The sequence below is a fragment of the Myotis nattereri genome (assembly GCF_964212035.1).
Source record: "Myotis nattereri genome assembly, chromosome: 1".
Lineage (NCBI taxonomy): Eukaryota > Metazoa > Chordata > Mammalia > Chiroptera > Vespertilionidae > Myotis > Myotis nattereri.
In genome coordinates, this window is record NC_138075.1 from 31,269,993 (window position 1) to 31,278,649 (window position 8,657).

The following is an 8,657-nucleotide window of genomic DNA, read 5'->3' on the forward strand; positions in this document are numbered from 1 at the left end:
CTGGCCTGGCCCCAGCTGGGTACCTACTGCTTTTCTCAAAAGGGCTCCCATCTGAGCACCGGGAGGGCCGTGTAGGACCAGGGAGCGGCATTCTCCCACCGGCAGAGGAGCAGTTAACAGGCTTGGGGCGAGCAGAGAGCTGCCACCAACAGCCTGGGGAATTAAAGCGCCTGCGCCTCCCGCAAAACCTCTCCAATAAATGTTCTATTCAGAACCAGTTCTGCGTGTGGGTCATACTTTCTGCATTTCTATCATTCCTGATGCCTGGGAGGCCCCTCACAGAGGAAATGCAGCTTCCCACTCCAATTCAGCAGGCCCCACTGGCTGGGGACCCAGGCCAGAGCCAGGCAGGTGAGCACCACACTGCGGAGGCCATGCAAATATCTCCAGCAATTTAAACGCGGGGACACTAACTGCAGGAAGTCAAGTACAGAGGGCGGCGAACAAAGCCAGCTCATTCACCAGCACAATAATACTCCATTTATGCGGCTCCTCCCCCACCCCAGCCCTCAAAGCCTGAGGATATTAACCCTTCCATCTTTATCAACAGCCAGGGCAGAGGAGAGGGGCAAGTGAGCATCAGGTTTACAGATCAAGAAACTGTAATGAATACCATCAGCAAAAGATGGTTATTTAACATATTTTTAACTCCTAAAAATCAACAGAAGATGATGGAACCTCTAACGGGGTGCAGAGATGGTAAGGTGGGGGGCAGGGGTGGGAAATTTTTCACTGTATTCCCTTTGGGGTTTTGAATCATGTGGATGTATTAACTGATTTAAAAAAAAAAACGTAATGTAAAGTGCAAAGATTCACAGAATAATAAACATGCTTGGCCAGTAAACAGGAAAAGTGACCACCCTTCCTGTAATCAAAGTGCTTACCTTAAAGACCAATTTATAAAATAATTTTAAAATACCACTTCATGTCTACTAGGTTAAAAGATGCAATCCAAATGTCAGTGAAACAGGAGCTCTCATCTTTCTGGTAAGAATATAAATTGGTTAGGAATCATTTGGGGGCATTCCGTGGGCAGCAGTATCTTAAAAAGCACAACTTTGACCCAGTAATCCCACTGCTGATACACACAGCAGAGAAGACGGGCACGTGAATGTTCAACACAGCATTATTTATAGCGCTGTGGAGATGGAAACAACCTAAATGTCCGTTAATAAGGTAACTGTGATGTACTTATACTAGTACAATACATACCAACAGACACAGTTAGATGAAGAACCTAGATTTAAATACATCAACATGCATAAATCCAGAAAATGCAAGTTCAAGAAGAATGCATTCAATATGGTATAGATCAAATTTCAAGCAACACAAAATATTAATTACTTACAGATTACAGTAAAGAGTATAAAAATATGCATAGGAACGATAAACACCATATTCAGGAGAATGCTACTTCTGGGGAGGGAGGGAAGAGAATGGGATTAGAGAGAAAAACAAAGGAAGCTTCAAATGTATGTCACATTCTATCTCAATAATAAATGAGAGCAGTGGACCTGATAAAATTACCATTTGCCAGATTTGGATGGGGGGAACAGGGGGTAGGGGTTCCCATATGGGGCAGCTCCCGTCACCCTGGATACTGGCTAGAACAAGACTGCACAGCACAGCATCTTTCAGCAGCATCCAGAACCGAAACAAAGGAACAGAGCTCCTGATGGACAGAAGCCTGGGATTTCTGGAAGGGCAGTTCCTCCCTGTCATTCTCTGGCCTCAGAAAGGGCTGTGGCACCCAGGCAGGTGCTGCAAGGGTAAGTGTACTGAAAACATTCTTGTTTTCACCCAGGCAAGTGCCCTTTGGGGCTAACTGGCAGTCTGCCTGGGTAGAGCTGAATTAAGGTGGACCCTGCCTGGCTCTACTGTTAACACAGTGAGACCTTGACTCCCTGCGGAGAGAGCTGTCCAAAAAGCCACATTTTTAAGAAAGTCGGGAGTTTCAAAAGCCTAGGGTCCTAAGGCTACCAGCATGCACGCGAGTCTCTCAGAAGGTCATCTCACCCCCAAGTCTTAGCGCAGTGAACCTTCTGAGTTTCTGAGTTTCCTATCTGTGGATGGGGTAACACCACTCATTTCTCCTTGTTGAGAGGATTAGTGATATTATTACCTAAGTATCAACATTTTTTACATTTTTTTTGTTAATCCTCAGCCGAGAAAGAGTGGAAAGGAGAGGAAGTTGACAAAGAGAAAGAAATATCGATGTGAGAGGGACACATGGCTTGTTTGCCTCCCACATGTGCCCTGACCAGAGCTGGGGATGGAGCCTGCAACCGTGGTACGTGCCCTTGACCAGGAATCGAACTCGAGACCCTTTAGTCTGCAGGCAGATGCTCTAACCACTAAACTAAATCAGCTAGGGTTCAACTTTTTTAAAGTATTTTTTTATTGATTTTAGAGAGGAAGGGAGAGGGAGAGAGAAAAAACATCAATGATGAGAGAGAATCATTGATCAGCTGTCTCCTACTGGGGACTGAGCCTGAAACTGGGGCATATGCCCAGGAATGGAACCGTGACTTCCTGGTTCATACCTCAATGCTCAACCACTGAGCAACACAGGCCGGGCAATATCAACATTTTTAAAAATGTTAGTCAATATCAACATTTTTAAAAATGTTAGTCAATTTGATTGGGAATCTTTTAAAAACATGCACTCCACTTCCTTCCTAAACAGGACCAAGGGATATAATTTAACCTTTTCTTGATGACTCAGGGTCACAATTACCAGCAAAGCATCAATTACCTTTTTTTAAAAATTAAATTTATTGGGTGACATTGGTTAATAAGATTATATGTTTCAAGTGTACATGACACACGATCTGTATATGGCATTGTGTGCTCACCACCCAGTCAAATCATCTTCCATCACCAGATATTTGACCCCCTTTACCCTTTACCACTCCCTCACCCTCTTCCCCTCTGGTAACCGCCATTCTGTTGTCTATGTCTGAGTTTCAGTTTTATATCTCCCATATGAGTGAAATCCTATGGTTCTTAGCTTTTTCTGACTGATTTATTTCACTTAGCATGATACTCTCAAGGTCGATCCACATCATCGCATCAATTATCAAAATGAGGATTTCCCACAAGGGCCCAGGAGTGCCAAGCCATTCCTCCTAAATAAATGACTTCCGACTCTGACATTATTAGGACTGCCTTTTTATAGCCTTTGATCTCCATCCACACTTACTCTCAACGCTTAGTTGCACTATGGTCATTTTCCCTCTCTTTACACTCTTCTTTGCTGCTTCCTTTCAGCTGCGGGCTTGGAAATAGGATGACACAGCTTATATACAAAAGTTAAACAGGGTCTGCGGGGGCTGACATGGAAAGAAATGTAGTAACTTGAGTCCTGGCTGACCTGAGACCTACCTGGCTTTATGTGGATAAGTATGGCTGCTGGGTGGCCAAGTCCTGAATAAGGTAGGAGAGATGTTATGCATTTTATGGGACATGTGATGGGATGAACTATATTCAAAACTATTAAGCACACCCTGCAGTCTGCTTGGGGGCAAAATGCAGCAGGAGTGGGAGGACTGGTCCCTTTCGCTTTTCCAGGCTGACCACAGGTTACCTTCTTAGAATCTTCTATCCTGGACACTTTCAGACAGGAATAGAACATCTGTGAAGACTGTGAAAATGTCTTTCATTCCTAAGGTTTCATCACACAGTAAGGTTTTAATTATTCGACAAACCATCTATTGGAATCCAGCAAGCACAGGGGATGTAGCAATGTGCAGGATGCATAGAGGCTGCTTGAATACTGGTTCCCTTTTCCTTTCAATAAACACTTGCCATCTATTGCTCAAGAACCTCTGATTCACACACACACACACACACACACACACACACACACACACACACACGAGTCTCAAAGCCTGGTAGTACCTGCAGAACCCACCTCTCCTCTTGGGATACTACTACCACAGTAAAACTGACTTCCCTGCTCTTGCATCCGCTCACTCTCCACCAGACCCTAACAATAATCAAAGCCACCCTCCTCAAACTGTTTCCCAAAGGCTCATGCACAGCCACCATCGTGTCCTGTATTCAGCCCCACAGTCAGGTCAGCATGGAACAGAAAATCCATTCTTTGAGCTTAAACCAAAGCTCCCTCCCCAGAGGCCAGCAAAGGGGCTCCAAAAGCCCCTCTCCCTTAGCTTGCATTTCCAGATAGCAACAGCCCATAGGGGCTGGGCTTGACATCCCCCCCATCCTTCTCCCCCCCCCCCAACTTCCTGGAGCAAAAGCTGGCCTAGTTGAGACCACTAAGCCCGGATCCCTCAGGGCAGGACCCCAGGGCAAGTTCAGCTGCCCTGATTCCTTTCTATTGTTCTACCGGCTGCAGGAGAACAAAGATGAGTCAAGCAGCGTTCCTGCCCTCAGAGAGCTTCTAACCAAAATAAGATGAACACAGCAAAAACCGGTTGCCAAGACCAGCCTTTATCCAGACAGCTAACCCCCAGAGAGAACGCCAGCATCTCCACACGCACCTCTCCGTACAATCACAGGTTAACTGACCCTGCCCACTTTTCTCTCTTCTATGACAAAACTGTCTGGGGCTGTTCAGGGCCCTCTTTGCAACTTCCTCTGAGGCCAGATCATATCTAGCTTTAGCTGGTCTCCAGGCACAAGTTCCTTCCCCGCAGGGCCCGCCTAGCTGGCCTGCGAGCGCAGTGGGCTCTCCAGGGGAGTGGTCTGGCCCATGACCATTTCCTTGGGCCCCACCCTCCACCACCCTGCTTCCGGAGCCAGCAGGGCCCCCAGGAAACAGCTCACCGCAGCCCGTGAGCAGCCCGTGACAGCGGTCTTTTCTATGGGCCCCTCCCTTTGAGGTCCTGGTTCCAGCTGGGAGGGGTAGAACCTCCTCAGGCTGGCAGGTGGAAGTGGGGTGGGAGCTGGGCAGTGCTGAGCAGTCAGGGGGCAGCTAGACGCTGAGATCTCACAGTGTCTGTCTATTCCGTGACTCTACATTCTGGCCCCTGTGGAACCTTCTTAAAACATTTTTCCAGGCTGCCTCTGAGCCTCCATCCCAATCCTCTACCACCTCCACAGGCTCCCTAGAACAGCTCCGCCCTCCCTCTGCCCAGCTCTTCGGCAGCCCTCCCTCATTTCCCACCCCCTTCACCCCCAACCCCCAATTCCCACGCCATCAAACTTATCTACAAGACACCGGGAGAGGGGCTGCGAGCCTTTCCAACCTGAGGCAGAGTAGAGAAGCCAGAGATTAAGGTGTGAATCATTCCCTGGTGGAAAACACAGGGAATTCCAGAGCAAGAGAGGATCAGAGCTGCCCCCAACCCAGCCAGTCGCCAGGGCAGGCAGCATCCACCTTCTCCTGCACATCTTCAACCACCCAGAGCCTAGGGTCCTGTAGAAAAAGCTGCACTAACTAGGATTTCTATTTTCATCTCCCTCGAATTCCCCATTCCCACCTAATAATTGAAATAAAAAACTCCTCATCTACAGTCTTTAGCATTAAATATCTTAGGCTACCCCTGCAGGATTCTGTTGAGAAATAACAAGACTGTCATTTATTGAACACCTGGATAGGCTTTGCTAAGCACTTAACGTCCATCATCTCTTGTTCATTCTCACAATACCTTACGTGGTAAGTATGATGACTAACTCCATTTTACATGTGAGAAACACAGGCACAAAGGAGCTCAGTGCCACAGGGCTAACAGGCTGCCAAGCTGGGATCTGCACACAGGTGCGTCAGAGTTCGCAGTGTGTTGCTTGAAGATTTTCAAGAAAAGGAAGTCAGAGATGAAGGGAAATACCTCCTTCAGGCATTCTCTCAAACATCCCTCCCTCCAGCTGCTTCCCAGGCCACTCCATCTTAGACATCATCTAAATTCACATCCACCTTCCCGATCATATTTTTCTGCTTATCACTAAAATGCTTTTTTTTTTTTTTAATCCTCACCCAAGGATATGTTTTTGTTGATTTTAGAGAGAAAGGAAGGGGGAGGGAGAGAAACACTAATGTAAGAGAGAAACATCAATTGGTTGCCTCCCTTACACACGGCTGCCCAGGGGTTGGTGATGGACCACTCCTCCTCCCCCGCAACCCTTCTGTACACAGGACTGCTCTCCAACCAACTGAGCCACACTGGCCAGGGCTACAATGCTTTCTAGTTTAATTATTTACCAGGCTTACTGTCAGCTTCCCCCACTAGAAGTCCACTGCATAGGTCAATGATAGCTGCATATTTTGTTCAGCACTGTGTCTCCTGCACTAGCATTCATATATAGTAGGTGCCAAATAAATAACTGTTGAATGAATACATGAATGCTGTAAAACAGAACTAAGAGGCAAGAGTATGGAAGAAAAAGAGAACGATCCAACTATTCAGGGGAAGAAAGGGGATGAGAAAAGATAGTGCGAGAATCTGGCCAGGGGCCAGTTGGGGGCCCCAACATGAGCCTCCCAGGAGGAAATGAGGGTCTGCCAGGCCCTCTGCGACTCCAGTAGAGGCTTCCTGCTGACAGGAGTGAGTTCCAGCTGCCAGGCCCCAGCCTGAGGGCTTCTGCCAGGGAGGGCGGGCCTGGAACAAAGGCCTATGGACCTGCAGCTGGCCAGAGAGGCGGGCCAGAGCAGCCGCCTGGGCCAGAGGGGCAGCCTGGGGTGGGGGGAGGGGGGCAAACGAGGAGCTGAAAACAGCCCTCAGTGCAGCTGGAAAGGCAGCACATTCCCAAAGTGCAGAGTCCCCTGCACCCCCAACACAACAGAAAATAGCTAGATGGCTCCACAGTTAACCCTGCTAGGTCAGCTCCAGCCTGGGCTTGTAGCAACACTCCAGGCTTGGAGCCAGAGCCTTCACAAGGTTCTGATCTGGGGGGGGGGGGGGGGGGGGGGGAGGCACAGTCCTTTTCCCCTCCAACTCTGGTCATCTCCCAGGCCATGGCCTTTGGCCTCCTCCAGTGTAAACAGTGACCCTGAGATTTAGTGAAGCAAATGTTTACACTGGAGATGAGATACTACAGGCCAGGGGTGTAAACTTTCACCGTTGGCTTCTGGTGTCTACCCTTCCTTGTGGCACATGTGGGACGACCCCAGGAAATTATAACGCTCTAGAAAGAGCCCCGTTTAGCCACAGTGGAGCCCTTTATTTTGTACAGGAATTTATGGAGCACTCGCCACATGTGTGGCTTCACTGGATTCTCACCCCAGCCTCTATGAGGAAGAGCAGGCAAGCACCCCAGGTGGAAACTGAGTAAAAAAGACATGTGACTTGCCCAAGTCATGTGGGGAAAAGCACGATTAGACAGAGTGAGGAAACCTGAGTGCTGGTCCCTATTTGGCCAACCGGGATCAGGCTCAAATCGCCTCCCAACTCTGGGCTCTGCTGCCTTCATGTCAATGGAACAGGCCAGTTAGAGATGCCTTCCAGCCCAAGAGACTCTATCAGTCTTTGATGGGATGCAGTAGAGACAGGACTAAATCTTGAGCAAAATCCTGTGCTGGACTCCCAGGTTAGAGCTCTTTCCATCCTCCTGCTATAACCACTTCTTTTTTTTTTCCTTAGCTAAGAATTCCTGCCGTGATGGGGCTCTGGATATGTGTGTGTGTGTGTGTGTGTGTGTGTGTGTGTGTGTGAGAGAGAGAGAGAGAGAGAGAGAGAGAGAGAGAGAGAGACCTATGCCACTTCTAATAAAAGGCAGTAGAAAGGCCCCCAAGCTCTTACACAAACCCCTCCCTCTGCTTCTTGGTTTGCCCCATACCCAGAACCAGATACCCAGGGAGCCAAGGGATTGCCCAACCCTCCCGAAAGGGGGAGGGGGGCAGCAAAAGTGTTACCAGCAGGTGTGGAAGGAGATATGGTGTCCCAGGACCGAAGGGAAGGGGTGAATAACAGAGGGAAGGGGTACACCTTCCTCTGGTTCTTACTCCCCGGGTTTTCTGCTAGGGATGGTGGAGGCGAGGTACCCCAGCCAAGTCACTCAGCAGTCCACTCCCCGTCCAGCAGAGTGATTTGCTCAACAGGGAGCCACTGAGGCTGTCACCACTCTCCCTGCTTATTATTTCTTGAGCAAGGTCAGTGTGATTGGGCTGCGTGCAGAGGCAGGACCGGTGAGACTCTGGGAACCCCAGTCCAGGGTTCCCTGTAGGGTGTTGCAGTCCAGGTCCCCTCCTGGGGGCCCCAGAGCAGGGAACGGTCCCCTTCATCTGCCAACCGTTTAGAGTGACCTCAGAGATGAAACTCTAACAACTGCCAGTAACACCGTCCCCCCCGCCCCCCAGGCCACACCTCTCCAGCCTCCCACCATTACATTTCCCACTTCGTTCTTCCTTTTGTTTTCAAAAGCAGCTCCAAAGAGTGAACGCAGCTACTGAAAAACGTCTTGAAACTTTCAAGTGTGCACGCCTTATCCTAGCTTTCCAACCCAAAGGGCTGCGAATGCGGAGCGAATGAGCCAACCCAATTTCAGGGGTGGGTGAGGTCGAGGTAGACGGTGGTTTCCGCTCCGAACACCCCACTCCAGGCACCTACTCTCACTCCTCCAGGACATGAGCCGATTCCCACGAGCCAGCACCGTGTGGCACTATCCGGAGCTCCAGCCTGGGCGTCCGGAACCGGCTGCTGGCGCCTCTCGGGCTCCCAGGACGAGGCGGCTCGGGTCCCTCCCGGGAGAGAACG